Source organism: Suncus etruscus, chromosome 6, assembly GCF_024139225.1.
Source record: "Suncus etruscus isolate mSunEtr1 chromosome 6, mSunEtr1.pri.cur, whole genome shotgun sequence".
NCBI classification, from domain to species: Eukaryota; Metazoa; Chordata; class Mammalia; order Eulipotyphla; family Soricidae; genus Suncus; species Suncus etruscus.
In genome coordinates, this window is record NC_064853.1 from 83,070,952 (window position 1) to 83,086,484 (window position 15,533).

Below are 15,533 nucleotides of genomic sequence, written 5' to 3' on the forward strand. Positions count from 1 at the left end.
TCAAGTCTATCTAACTTGCTGCCCCTGAGCACTCAGTGCTGAGTCTTAATATATATATCCATATAGTCTCCTTTCTGTGCCCTCTATTCTGTGCAGTGACATGCCACCTAATAATGTCATCAGAATATTTTTGGATTGAATTTGTGACAACTCCAATTTTTTTCAATACTATAATACCAGTAGGAACATACCACATTAAACCTCAATACAAATATGAAGTCATCTAATTTTCAGGAACAAAAACAAGCAATAGTTGTCAACTAGCAATAGATAGCTTAGTACATATTCTGACATAACAATGACTTCATTAGATAAAAAAATAATATTCACACATTTTCTTGTTTCTGTATTTTTTTTTTTGGTTTTTGGGGCACACCCAGCAGTGCTTAGGGGTTACTCCTGGCTGTCTGCTCAGAAATAGCTCCTGGCAGGCACGGGGGACCATATGGGACACCGGGATTCGAACCAACCACCTTTGGTCCTGGATTGGCTGCTTGCGAGGCAAACGCCACTGTGCTATCTCTCCAGGCCCGTTTCTGTACTTTTTATAAAAAGTGATTTCATTACAACTTATCTATAAAAAAAACTATATAAAATAGAGTATTGTGTGCCTGCCAAGAGGGTAGGAATTGGGAATTGGAAATGGATAAGAATCCAGGGACAATGGTAGAGAGAATTTTTCATTGGTGGTGGAATTGGTGTCAGAACATAAGTAGCAAAATCAAGTATATTATAAAAAACTATGTAATACATGGCATTTAAGTAAATTAATTAACTTTAAAAATAAATTATAATAAGTGAATAAAATACAAAAATATGGGATATTTAATATGTGAGAGATATTTTAGCAGCTCTGGTCAACCTTGGCTTCATCCTGGTACCATGTATGGTTCCCTGATTCCCATGAAAAATGATCCTGAGTCCAGAGCAGGATAACCCATGAGCACAGCCAGCTGTCCACTAAAAAAAAAAAAAAAAAGACTCAGAATGTCTAGTTCCAAATTGCTTAAAGTATTCTAAGCAGGAATAGCTGGATCAAAATTTCAACTGAGAATTTCATGCCCTACAACCAATATGCTTCACCTCCTTACTGCGATATTTTTTTCTTTAAGGTACTGAGTGAGTCAATGGGGAGACACACCTGGCAGTGCTCATCAGTCAGCGGTCACTCGTGGCAGTGCTCAGTGATCATTTACACTGCTGGTAATTAAACTGGTATAAGGAAAAGTGTTACTTGTCTTTTCCTCATCCTGCCTTTCATTCATTGTCACTTACTTAAAAAGCACTACTAGGTGTGGCTCATATTACTGTCTGGACACTGTAACATTGGTGCTGGGTGATTTTCTTTTCACTAGAGATGTCACTTATGACCACAATCTTTGCTGATAAATGTACTCTTGAAGGTTTGTTATTAGAATCAAATGCTGTTACCCTAGAGCCATTCTGTTTCCTTGAGGGACTTTTGTTATTTTGATATGATCTATCAATTTTTAATATCTCTTTCCAAACACTGGTTAACTTAATTATATTCCCTATACTTCATGTAGAGAGAAAAGTTGTAGAAGGTGACATACAAAGCTTAGGGCTGCAAAAAAAAAAAAAAAAAAAAAAACACTTCTAAAATTCTCCAATTTTTCTTACTGGAGATCAATGCTGTAGACACTGCTCTCTAAGAGTGAAGGATGTCTTTCTTAGGCAAAAAATTTAGCTTCACAATTTATGTCCTTTGGCAAAATGTCTTCTACAAGTTGGAAAGTTTACTTGTAGTAGTTTCCACAGTATTGGTGCAAAAGGCAGTTGACACTAGGTGAAATAAAAACCTTCCAGCTTTCATTTTCTCTCTTTGGTATTCAGAGTGTACTCATAAATTACTTAGGTACTCTTTAATTCATATATGCTTTGATAACTTATGTCAGATGATGATCCATTTAGGAAATAGGGAATATAAATTTAAAAAGGTGACATTTTGTTCTCCTTAAAGTTCACAACTTTTTCACGTGTTACATACCCTGAGAAGAAAATTTCATTGTAATGCCCACATTTTTATTCTCTAAAATAGGAGTTTTATTGAGTTATCTTGCTGACAAAATAGATAGCATAGTTCATATGCACCGATATTGGTAACAGAACAATTGACTACAAATTAAAAAATATGAAATCTTTTACTTTTTCTTTTCTTTAGGCCACACCTGGTAGTACTCAGTGCTGATTCCTGTTTCTTTGCTCAAGGGTCACTCCAGGTAGTGCTCAGGGAGCCAAAACCAGTGCTGAGGATCTTGTAGGGTCAGCTACATGCAAGGTAAGCAACCTTACCACTGTACTATCTCTTCAACAGTACTATGAATTTTTGGATTGTAATTTTTACTCTAGAGCAAAAAATATTGCATGGACTAGTATCTGTTTAAAGTCATTACTTTTGGCAAAAAGGGATATTATAAGGGTTAAAGCACTTGATTGACCTCCGCTTCAATGTCCCTGCAAATGGTTCTCTGAACATCACCAGGATTGATCCTAGAGCACAGAGATGAGAATTTCCCATGACCATCAACAGTGGTTCCACCAAAACCCAAAACAAAACAAAATAAAAGCAAAAATAAAAATCAAGTCATTTACTCTGTCATATTGCTCTTATAAAATTCTGTGGGTATTGTAATAACAAACTCTTACATTACTATTTCTAGAAAATAGACGATTTATAAGAGTCTTGGTCCAGAAGGATATTTCCAAAATAAAAATAAAGGTTCTTGCTTTGCATATAAATGATCCTGGTTCAATCCCTGACACTATATATAGCTCACAAAGAACCACCAGGGATAATCTATAAGTACAGAACCAGAAGTAATTTCTGAGTATTGCCAGGTGTGGCCCAACACCCAATTCATCACCAAAAATAAACAAGCAAACAAAGCACCTTTGATGTCAGAAACCTCTGAGTAAGACTCAACAGAAGGAAATAGGGAAAGAGGGTGTAAAATATTGTATAAAATAAACTAGTGAAAAATATATATTAGAACAAATTTAAAATTTTATATTTTATTAGAATATAGTAAATGTTGGACAGTTGCATATTGCACTTTGCAGATTAACATAATACTATTTGATGGACCAAGTTAAGTGAAAAACACTCTATTTTGAGCAAGATTGCATAGATTCTAATTCTCTTACTTACTAGATGAATTAACTGTAACTAATGACTTAAGCTTAGTGTTTTCTAATCTACAAAATGAGACTAAGTAGCATCCCTAAATAGGGTTATGTGAGGATCAAATGGATTAATGTCCGTCAAAGCTCTGCATTTATTGCCTGACACAGTAATTAATCAGTGTTATCTATAAACACCATGCCATTAATGTAGTCAGACAACAGAAACATAATTTCAGAGTTGGGAATAGTCCAGGAGTGTCTTCTGAGTTTAGTACATAAAGTTGTTTGAAATGCTTTTACTGTTTTCTGAATATTATCAAACAGGACTTATAACTGAATTGGGAACTATAAGATAAAATTTGAAGTGATTATTATGAAGACACAATCAGGTTTCAAGAAAAGAAGGGGAAATAGAAAGGATTATAAATTTACAAATGTATTAGGTTAACTCAAGGAAGGTTAACTCAAGGAGAGGAACATGACTGAGAATTTCATATCATATTTAATCTCTGATGCATGTTGATTTGCTTTTTATTCTGTCACTTTTCTTCACAAGAACAATTTTATGTGAGACAGAACCAAAATGTAGCCCTCAATAATATAAAATTAGACCAATTACTCATCCCGAGTTTTATTTTAATAGAACCTATGTTTCTAGATCTCCTAAATCTGGGTCATCAATATCTATTATTTGTATTTATATAAACATGTGATTTTAAATTTTTTTCTGACATTGATTAAGAAATATTATCCATATATTAAATCTAACTTAATTATGTTTCATTTCTATTTTTTTTGAACTCCTGCTATGATCTTCATGTACCATGCCAAATATTTCACTACTATTTGTCAAACAGACTAGCAGAATGTGGGAATTTATGCAGGGACCTGAGTATGCAAAAAGTGTAGTGAGGGTCATATTTTCTTGTATTTCTTTAGGTATTATAACTAAAGCATGGATGTTCTGATGGTGCAATTACATTTATCTGAGAAAATCTATACAGATTCTTACTAAATTCATTATTGGGAATAAAGGGCAAGTTAGGTGTAGATACTTGGACTATATATATATATATCTATATCTATATATGGATATATAGATATAGATATAGATATATATGGATATTATACATATATATATGGGGATATATATATATATGGATATTATACATATATATATGGGGATAGTTAATGATCTATATTTTAGGAACTAGTCTCTTTTAAAAAATAATACAGTAATTGAAGATATTCTCTATTATCATTTTTAAGTTTACTGTAATTTTTCCTCAAAGTGTAGAGATATAAATTGATTTTTCATGACTGGCTTTAAAATCTTTCTTATATAGAGGCTAGAAAGCTAAATAACTAGCATGATAGTAAGCACATAACCAAATGTCATATAAGTAAAAAATCTCTGGGAAGGCTTCCTTTCCTAAGAAAAAGCAAAATCCCAGAAGGAGAAAGTCTTTTATACCTTCACTTTTCAGTTCTTTTTCTTTTAGTCCCTGCCTGAAAGGGGAGGCAGCCACCTTAAATCTAAACATACATTAAAGACAAGCCCAGAATTGTAGACATAAAACAAGCAACTACTAGGCTACAGCTCCCTTTTTCTTAACTTATTTATATAAAATTTGTATTGAAATGCAACAGAAATAAAAAAGGATATATGTCACATGTGTGTGTGGTGTGTAGCACAATTTAACCAACACCTAAATTGAATAAAAAAAACTATTATTAGCACCAAAGAGGCCTGTTTTATTATCTTTACTTGTTATTATCTTTACTTGTTTTATTATCTTTACTTGTTCTTAAGTGTACCCTGTCCTGACCTATCAAGGTAAAACGTGTCCTGAAATATAGCATCATTGAGTATAGTTTCCAGGTTTGGAATTCTATGTAAATGGAATTAGATGGCATATTTTATTATATAATAATTTAATAACTTCCTGCTATTGGGCAGGTACTTTTATAGACATAATAGGAATACAGTGCTGGACTGTTCATAATGAAGTTATTTTACTGGAAATACAATATAAAAAATTATACCTAATAATTTGACCATTGTCATGGTGAAGAATTACAAATATGTTCAGGGCTTTTAAAATTCTGATTAGTAGTTGAAGAAAGAGGAAGAGACATTTTAGCAATGGTGTGATGATGTACAAGAGACTATTATTTGGAGTCTGAGTGTTTGCTAGACTCATAGTTAGAAATAACATTTTCATGTACTGTTTTAAGACATATAACAGTTCATTTCTCTATTGCTTAGGGAACAGGCAATGGTGTTGACTTCTTAAATTGCTGACAGATCTTCCACCAGTCACTCAGATGTTCATTTTTCAAGACAAGAGTATGAATTCTGTTAATTAGTACAAAGTGGGGGAAAGCAGTTCTCAGAAGGTCAACACTTACAACACAAGAAAGGAAGAGAAAATAATTGGATTCTTGACAAATAGATCACAGGCCCTGTACTTTTCCACATTTGCCTCCTCTCCCCATAGTCTATGGATTGATGAGTATTTCTCCCATTCCACAAAAGGAGAGGATACAAACTGGATACTGCATTTATTTTCTGGTCAAAGATGACTCTTCTCCAGAAGCCCCAGCTTAATCTTCAATGCAGATTTATTTTAATCATTTCTTGATATTGTTTCTAGATGGTCATTTCTAAAAGCTACATGCAAGAAATTTAGCAAGTACTTAAAAATATAAACTTTTCCTAATATATCAGGTATTTCAAGGAAAGTTTATGCTTGATTTTCAAATCGCCTAATTTCTGAGCATGCTCATTATGTTTGAGACAGACATTTTACTCTTTTTTCTTTCTCTAAAAATCCCTTATTTTTTGTGTGTCATCTCTTTTTTCCCCTCAATAATGTTAGAAAATACCCTAATGTTAGAAAATAGAAAAAGCGTGCATATAACTACAAAAGTAATGCAGGCAAAGACTTGAATTATAGTTCATCTGAATCTTGGCAGAATGCCTTGTGATTCTTCCAGGACATGGGGGATGAGAAGCTTGTGAGTAATTGTTATGAGACTATCTCTCACTCACTTTCCTATTTCCCCTAGGAGGCTTTTATGAGATGACTTCTCAACACCTCCTAATCTCTGGTGAAATATATATCCTATCTCTTTTAACATAGAGCTAGAAACCATAAAAGCACTCCAGTATCTTGAATTGATTTTCTGCAGTGGGGTATCTTATAACTCATATCATAGTCATCCAGTATCTTTTTCTTTGGGGAGGGTGCTGTCCGCCTTACATGCAGAAAAAGATTCTGGAAGTTTGCTATTTTCAGTAAATTGGCTTCTTTTTTGCTAGTCTTTTCTTTTCTGTCAATGCAAGTATTAAATTCCCTAGATACAAAAGCAACTCATTTTATCTTTACTGGTTGACTCATTTGGACATTGATCTTGACTTTTCCCTTGACTCTGCTTGTTGTTTAGTGCTTAACAGATAATTCCCATAATTCCTTCATGTTTCCAGTCCACTTACTCGTCATTCTGAAGCCTTTCTGCTTACAGGTTTCCAGAAATGTCTGCCCTATGCCCGCTCTATTCTAAAAATTAAGATGCAATATACTGGGGCTGGAGAGATAGCACAACTGTAAGACTTTTGCCTTGCACGCAGCCTACCCAGGAAGGACGGTTTTTGGAATCCCGGCAACCCATATGGTCCCCCAAGCCAGCCATGAGCAATTTCTGAGCACAGAGCCAAGAGAAATACCTGAGCGACGCCCATGTAACCCTCCCAAATATGCAATCTACTTATACCATTTGTATATATACAAATATACATGCTTTCTGTACATATGCATATATTAAAAATATCTACCCAATATTATAATGTCTATCCAAATCATTAAAATTATTGTCACTATTGCTTTATAGCGCTGCTTACACATGCAAGACATGTGTAACTAGAACTGAGTCACATACCCTAGCCCTGTTAACTATTTGAATTGTGGCTTACATAAATTAAGATACATGTCAATTGGGGCCATGATGTAGACTCAGTAATAAAGTACATGCCAATGTACTTATATACAAATGTGAGACCTTGGGTTTGATTCCCAGCAATGGAGTATCTTATACTAAATATAAAAATGGTATCAATTTTATTGATACTTTATAAGTTTTATAGCATGCTGATATAATTGTTGGAAATTTAAATAAATATAACATATATATAAATATATATACACATATTTGATTTGGGGCCACACCTAACAGTGCTCAGGACTTGCTCCTGGCTCTGTGTTCAGGAATCGCTCATTTTGGTACTTTGAAGACCATATATGGTGACAGGCAAGGCCCTTAATTAATGTATTAACTTTCTGACCCTTTAGACTATTTTTATAATAGATCTGCTGAAGGTTTTTTCAGAAACTAAATTTAGGGCTATACAAATAACCCTTTTGAGTGCATGCTTTGCATACAGGAAGCCTGAGTTCAAGTTTCAAAGCCAGCATAGTTCCCTGAGTAAGCTGTGAACAACTCCCAAGCACAGATGTTGGTGAAGTTTCTGAGCTCTGCCAGGTGTGACACACATACACAAAAATAGGATAGCTGCTTTTTCATTTTCCATTTCCATGCTAGTTACCTTTATTATTGTGATTTATTGTTACAAATTAGTAATTCAAACTATTCATTATAAACCACTTTCAAAATCTTTGTTTTACATTCGGGCTTACTGTTTATGTTGCACATTGTAAAGGTTTTAACAAAATCTTACTGTTATAGTCATGGATTTATCTTTTCAGTGTCACTTCATTGTCATAAATATTCTCTGCATTCTTGTTACTAATTAACTTCTCCCAGTCTGTATCAACTATTAGCACTGTTTGTATACCCTACTTATTTATTTTATTTTATTTTTTTTTTGGTTGGTGGGGACATACCTTTCACTATTAGGGTTTATTGAACCCCTCTGTTCAGGGATCATTTGTGGTGCTAGAAATTGAACTTAAATTCAGCTATGTATAAGACAAAAGCCTCAACCTCTGTACTGTCTCACCAAACCTAGGTTGGTTTTTCTAAGAAAGTTGTGTAGTTTGAATCATAGATTTACAAACGAACTTATTTAATTTAGCAATAAACAATAAAGGCTTCTCTATATTTTTTTATGACTCTACAGCTAATTTCTTTTAACTCATAATTATTTAAAAGTTCTAATTTATGACACACTTTCTTGAGAGGGATGTGGCTTTCGCTACATTTGTTTTTCAGGTTAGGAAGAACTGTCACTGGATAGATTGGACTCTTAGAAAGCCAGTGTGAGCAGAAGCCATCTTGGGCCATGCGATTTCCAGCTGCCTGAGACTGGATTTCATCAGTGTTCCTGCCGGTGATCTCGCCTGCTTCAGAGGTGGGTCGGGATGTATACACACTGATTCCTGCTGGTTTCTGCCGGGAGTCAGAAGGGAGCAGAAGCCATCTTGGGACATAGTGCTTCCAGCCATTTGAGAGTGGATTTTATCAGCATTCCTGCAGGCAATCTTGCCTACTACAGACAGTTCTTGGCTGGCTCCGCCCTCCTGCTATGCCTTGGATGATTCTGAGGACTTGAAGGGAACTCTTTTCTTTGCTTGTCTGTCTTCCCTGAATACATGAAGCTCTACTCAGAGGCTGAAGAAGCGCACCCCCCCCCCAAAAATTGTCATTTAGAGGCCACAGAGAGCACAGCCAATCCACTTTGCGGCCACAATTATTTCTAACCAATGAACCCCACCAAAACATGCAGGAAAAATCACACTACAAGCGTGATAATGGGGAAACCTCACAGGCAAACAACATGCACAGAGAATGAAGATGATAGCTCTGATAACCTAAAAAATTCCAACCATCTGATTAACCTCTCAGATAAGGAACTTAAATAGCAATATGGAAGATGTTTGTAGAACTCAAAGAAAGCATAGATCAATCTGAACAGAACACAAAGACAGAAATCAGAAAACTCCAAACTAAAATAACAAATCTGAAAAACACGGTAGCTCAACTGAAAACCTCAATGGATGGCCTCGCAAGCAGGGTAACAGCACCTGAGGAAAGAATCGGAATACTGGAAGATGAGATGCAGAAAAACTCAACACAGCAGAAAAAATTGGAAAAGAACCTTAAGACAAATGATCAGGCAATGGAAAAAGTACTCAAGGAGTGTGAACAGATGAAAATAGAAGTCTTTGATAAACTCAACAAAAACAACATAAGAATCATTGGAGTCCCAGAGACCCAGGTAGGAGATCTCCAGGAAGAATCAACTGTCAAAGACATCAAAGAGACACTCCCAGAGTTAAAGACTGCATGCAATCAAATCCTACATGCCCGAAGAGTACCAGCTAAAAAAGACCCTAAGAAAAATACCCCAAGACACATCATTGTTACAATGACAAATCCCACATATAGAGATAGAATACTGAAAGCAGCAAGATCAAAAAGGGAAATTACATTCAAAGGAGGATCCCTAAGACTTACAGCAGACATATCACAAGAAACTCTCAAGGCCAGAAGATAGTGGTGGGATATTGTGACAAGACTGAATGAAATGAATGCCTCACCAAGAATACTGCACCCAGCCCAACTCATGTTCAGGTTTAAAGGAAGAATACATAGCTTCATGGATAAACAACAGCTCAGAAACTTCACAGATGAAAAACCAGCCTTAAAGGAAAAACTGACAGGTCTACTGTAAGACAAGAGAGACCAACAAACACAGCAAACTTAAACTACAAATATGACATTAAATCCTATGACAATCATCTCTCTCAATGTCAATGAACTAAATTCACCAATTAAAAGACACAGAGTGGCAAAATGGGTCAAAAAAATGAATCCAACCTTCTGCTGCCTACAAGAAATACACCTGAATAGACAAAACAAACATAGACTCAAAATCAAGGGCTGGAGGAAAATCATCCAAGCAAACAACACCCTCAAAAAAGCTGGGGTGGCCATATTTAATATCAGATGACACCAACTTTATACTCAGAAAAGTGGTAAGGGACAAAGATGGACACTATGCACTAATCAAGGGATATGTGCAACAGGAAGAAATCAGATTATTAAACACATATGCACCCAATGAGAGACCAGCAAATTATCTTATACAGTGACTGACAAATCTAAAAGAAGAAATCAATAATAACAAAATAATTGTGGGAGACCTCAACACAGCCCTATCAACACTTGATAGGTCAGCCAGACTAAAACCCAACAAAAACATACTAGCCCTGAAAATAGTAATGGAAGAAAGAGGACTAGTAAATACATATAGAACTCTCCATCCCAAGAAACCTGAATACACATTCTTCTCCAATGTACATGAATCATTTTCCAGGATAGACTACATGCTGACACATAAAACATACCTCCATAAAATCAAGAGGATAGAAATCTTGCAAGGCTACCTTTGCTGACCACAACGCTCTGAAATTAGATGTGAACTACAAAGGCACACAGAAGAAAAACTTTAACAATTGGAAATTAAACACCCTGCTACTAAACAACCAGTGGGTCCGAGATGAAATAAAAAAGAAAATTAAAACTTTTCTGGAAACAAATGATAATGAAGACAAAAACTGCCAAAATCTATGGGACATAGCAAAAGTGGTCCTGAGAGGAAAATGTATAGCTCTACAAACACACATCAGGAAGGAAGAAGGGGCATACCTGAATAACTTAATGATGCAGCTCAAAAATTAAAAAATGACCAACAAAAGAAACCAAAAATAGGGATGCAAAAGGAAATAACAAAACTGAAAGCAGAAATCTATTTTTTGGAAAACCAAAAAACAATCCAAAATATCAACGAAAGCAGAAGTTGTTTTTTGAAAAAATAAATAAGATTGATAGATCATTGGCAAAACTCACAAAGAAAGAGAGAGAGAAACCTGATAACCCACATAAGAAATGAAAAGGGGGAGGTCACAACAGATTTTGCAGAGATCCAAAAGGTAATCAGAGACTACTTTGAGAAACTTTATGCTACTAAACATGAGAAAGTAGAAGAAATGTAAAAATTCTTGGAAACTTATAACCTTCCATAGTTAAGTAAGAAGGATGTAGCATATCTAAACACCCCCATCACTACTGAGGAAATTGAAACTGTAATCAAACATCTGTCCAAAAAGAAAAGCCCATGCACAGATGGATTTACTAATGAATTCTTTCAAATCTTTCAAGAGGAGCTACTACCAATCCTAGCCAGGCTCTTCCATGAAATTAAAAAAAAAAAAAAAAAAAACGGGAACACTCCCAAACAGCTTTTATGAAGCCAACATCACCTTGATACCAAAATCAGACAGAGATGCTTCCAAAAAAGAAAATTACAGACAAATATCCCTAATGTATGCAGATGCAAAGATTTTCAACAAAATCCTGGCAAATAGGATCCAATGTATCATCAAGAAGGTCATACACTACGACCAAGTAGGTTTCATCCCAGGAATGCAAGCATGGTTTAACATCCATAAATCTATCATCATACACTACGACCAAGTAGGTTTCATCCCAGGAATGCAAGCATGGTTTAAGATCCATAAATCTATCAACATCATACACAATATCAACAACAAGAAAAATAAAAATCACATGATCATATCAATAGATGTAGAAAAAGCATTTGACAAGGTCCAACACCCATTCTTGATCAAAACTCTGAGCAAGATGGGAATGAAAGAAACCTTTCTCAATCTAGTTGAAGCCATATACTACAAACTAATGGCAAATATTATCCTCAAAGGAGAAAACTAAAAGCCTTCCCTCTAAATTCTGGTACAAGACAAGGCTGTCCACTCTCAACACTCCTCTTCAACATAGTACTGGAAGTGCATGCTATAGAGATCAGGCAAAAAAAAAGATATCAAGGGAATTCAGATAGGAAAGGAAGAAGTCAAGCTCTCATTGTTTGCAGATGACATGATACCCTACTTAGAAAACCCTAAAGACTCTACCAAAAAGCTTCTAGAAACAATAGACTCATATAGCAAGGTGGCAAGCCACAAAATTAACACACAGAAATCAATGGCCTTTTTATACACCAATAATTATAGGGAAGAAAAAGAAGTCAAGAAGGCAATCCCATTCACATTAGTGCCACACAAACTCAAATACCTTGGAGTTAACTTGACCAAAGAAGTGAAGGACAAAGAAAACTATAAAGCTCTGCTCCAAGAAATAAGAGCTGACACAGGGAAATGGAAACACATACCCTGCTCATGGATTGACAGAATTAACATTATTAAAATGGCAATACTCCCCAAAGCTTTGTACAGATTTAATGCAATCCCCTTAAAAATACCCATGACATTCTTCAAAGAAGTGGATCAAACACTTATGAAATTCACCTGGAACAATAAACACCCTCGAATAGCTAAAGCACCCCTTAGGAAAAGGAAAATGGAAGGCATTACTTTCCCCAACTTTAAACTGTACTACAAAGCAATATTTATCAAAACAGCATGGTATTGGGATAAAGACAGACCATCAGATCAGTGAAATAGGCTTGAGTTCTCAGACAATGTTCCCCAGACATACAATCATCTAATTTTTGACAAAGGAGCAAGAAATCCTAAGTGGGGCAGGGAAAACCTCTCAACAAGTGGTGCTGGCAGAAATGGTTAGCCACTTGCAAAAAAGCGAACATAGACCCCAGTTAACATCATGTATGAAGGTAAAATCCAAATAGATTAAAGACCTTGATATTAGACCTGATACCATAAGGTATATAGAACAACATTGTCGGTAAAACACTCCATGACATTGAGAGTAAAGGCATCTTCAAGGAGGAAACTGCACTTTCCAAACAAATGGAAGCAGAGATCATCAGATGGGAATACATTAAGCTGAGAAGCTTCTTCACCTCAAAAGAAATATTGCTCAGGATACAAGAGCCACACACCGAGTGGGAGAAACTATTCACCCAACACACATCAAATTAGGTGCTAATATCCAAAATATACAGGATACTGACAGAACTTTACAAGAAAAAAAAAACATCTAATCTCATCAAAATATGGGGAGAGGATATGAATAGACACTTTGATAAAAAATAAATACAAATGGAGAAAAGGCACATGAAAATATGCTCCTCATTACTAGTATTAGGGATATGCAAATCAAAACAACGATGAGACACCATTTCACACCACAGAGATTGGCATACATCACAAAGAATGAGAATAATCAGTGCTGGCGGGGATGTGGAGAGAAAGGAACTCATCCACTCCCGGTGGGAATGTCTTCTAGTCCAACCTCTATGGAAAGCATTATGGAGATTCCTCCAGAAACTGGAAATTGAGCTCCCATTTGACTCAGCTATTCTACTCCTTGGGATATACCCTAAGAACACAAGAATACAATATAAAAAACCCTTCCTCACACCTATAATTATTGCAGCACTATTCACAATAGGCAGGCTTAGGAAACAACCAAGATGCCCTTCAGCAGATGAATGGCTAAAGAAACTATGGTACATATACACAATGGAATATTATGCAGCCATCAGGAGAGATGAAGTCATGAAATTTTCCTATACATGAATGTACATGGAATTGATCATGCTGAGTGAAATAAGTCAGAGGGAGAGAGACACACACAGAATAGTCTCACTCATCTATTGGTTTTAAGAAAAATAAAAGTCATTTTTGCAACAGTCAGAGACAATGAGAGGAGGGCTGGAACTTCTAGCTCACTTCATGAAGCTCACCACAAAGAGTGGTGACTGCAGTTATAGAAATAACTGCACAAAAAACTACCATAATCATGTGAATGAATGAGGGAACTGGAAAGCCTGTCTGGAATACAGGTGGGGGTGAGGTGGGATGGAGGAATATTTGGGACATTGGTGGTGGGAATGTTGCACTGGTGAAGGGGGGTGTTCTTTACATGACTGAAACCTATTCACAATCATATTTGTAATCAAGATGTTAAAATAAAGAAAAATAAAAAATAAATAAAAAAGATAAAAGTTCTAATTTATGTAAGCACTGATTTGAGAAATTTTTCATAATTGGGTTTTATTCATTCAATACTGTAGCACCAATCATCCCCAGTGTCTATTTTCCTCCACCATTGTTCTCCTATCTCCACCCATCACACTCCAGCAAATCATCTGGATAGGCATCTTTGTAAGTTCGAATGTTAAAGTTTGAGTCTCATTATTTCAATGTTGCTGACTCTGTGATTTAACTATTTCTCTGTCATTTACCACCAATGTACCTAAATCCCTTTGACCCCAATTCTCATCTCTCTTTCTCACCTCCTCTATTTCTTTTCTTTTCCCTGCATTCTGGGTCATGTAGATATTCTCTCTTTAAACCATTGCATTCCATTATGCAATTGTTCTAAAAACCACACATAATAGATATCATTCTGTATGTTATCCTTCTTTCAACTTATTTCACTTAACATATCTTCGAGATCATACAGGTCAAAGCAAATTTTGTGATTGCATATTCCCATACATATACACACACACACACACACACACACACACACACACACACACACACACACACATATATATATATATAACACATCTTAATGGTCTATTCATCTGTTTTTGGAAATTTAGGCTGAATACAAATCTTAGCAATTTGAATCAGTGCTTCCATAAATTATGGTGTTCATGCATCCTTTTTAATGGATATTTTTCTATTCTAGGGATTGATACCCAAAGTGGAATTGCTGGGTCATATGTCGACTCAATTATGAGTTTACTGAGAACCCTCCATACTGTTTTTTATAGGTGCTGGACCAGGCAACTTTCCCACATTGACGTCAGTGATAGTATTTTAAAAATAATTTTATTGTGACCAAAACGAATTATAAATTTTTCATAGTAATATTTAAGGTATATAGTCACATTGAATTTTGATATATATGTTTCAAGCCTACTGAAACTTACTCTGTTGTACTGGAGGAGAATGTTTATGCCATTGTTAATTAATAGTGTGTTCTGTATATCATAAGATTTAGCTGATTTGTTGTGTTATGACTTCTAATTCCTTACTTGTCTTGTAGCTTGGACGTTCATCTTTTATAAATAAAGAAGTATTGAAATCTCCAGTTACTATCATTATAATTTCTAGTTTATCTTAAATCAAGTTAGTTTTTTATTCAAATATATAATAGACTTCTGTTGCATTAAATAATTAATGATGAATCTGGATAGAGGAGGATGGTGAAGAATGGATGGAGGGATTTTTCTCTCCCATCCCAGGCCACGTGGCTCCGCAATCCCCATTTAGTTAGCGGGTCCCAGGTTTAGGTGAATGGCGGAATCAGACTCATCCAGAGACAGGCATCAGGAAACATCAACTTTATTCATGCCCGATATATCCACCACATGTGTGGCCTATATCATAACCTTTTAAGCATTTGCTATT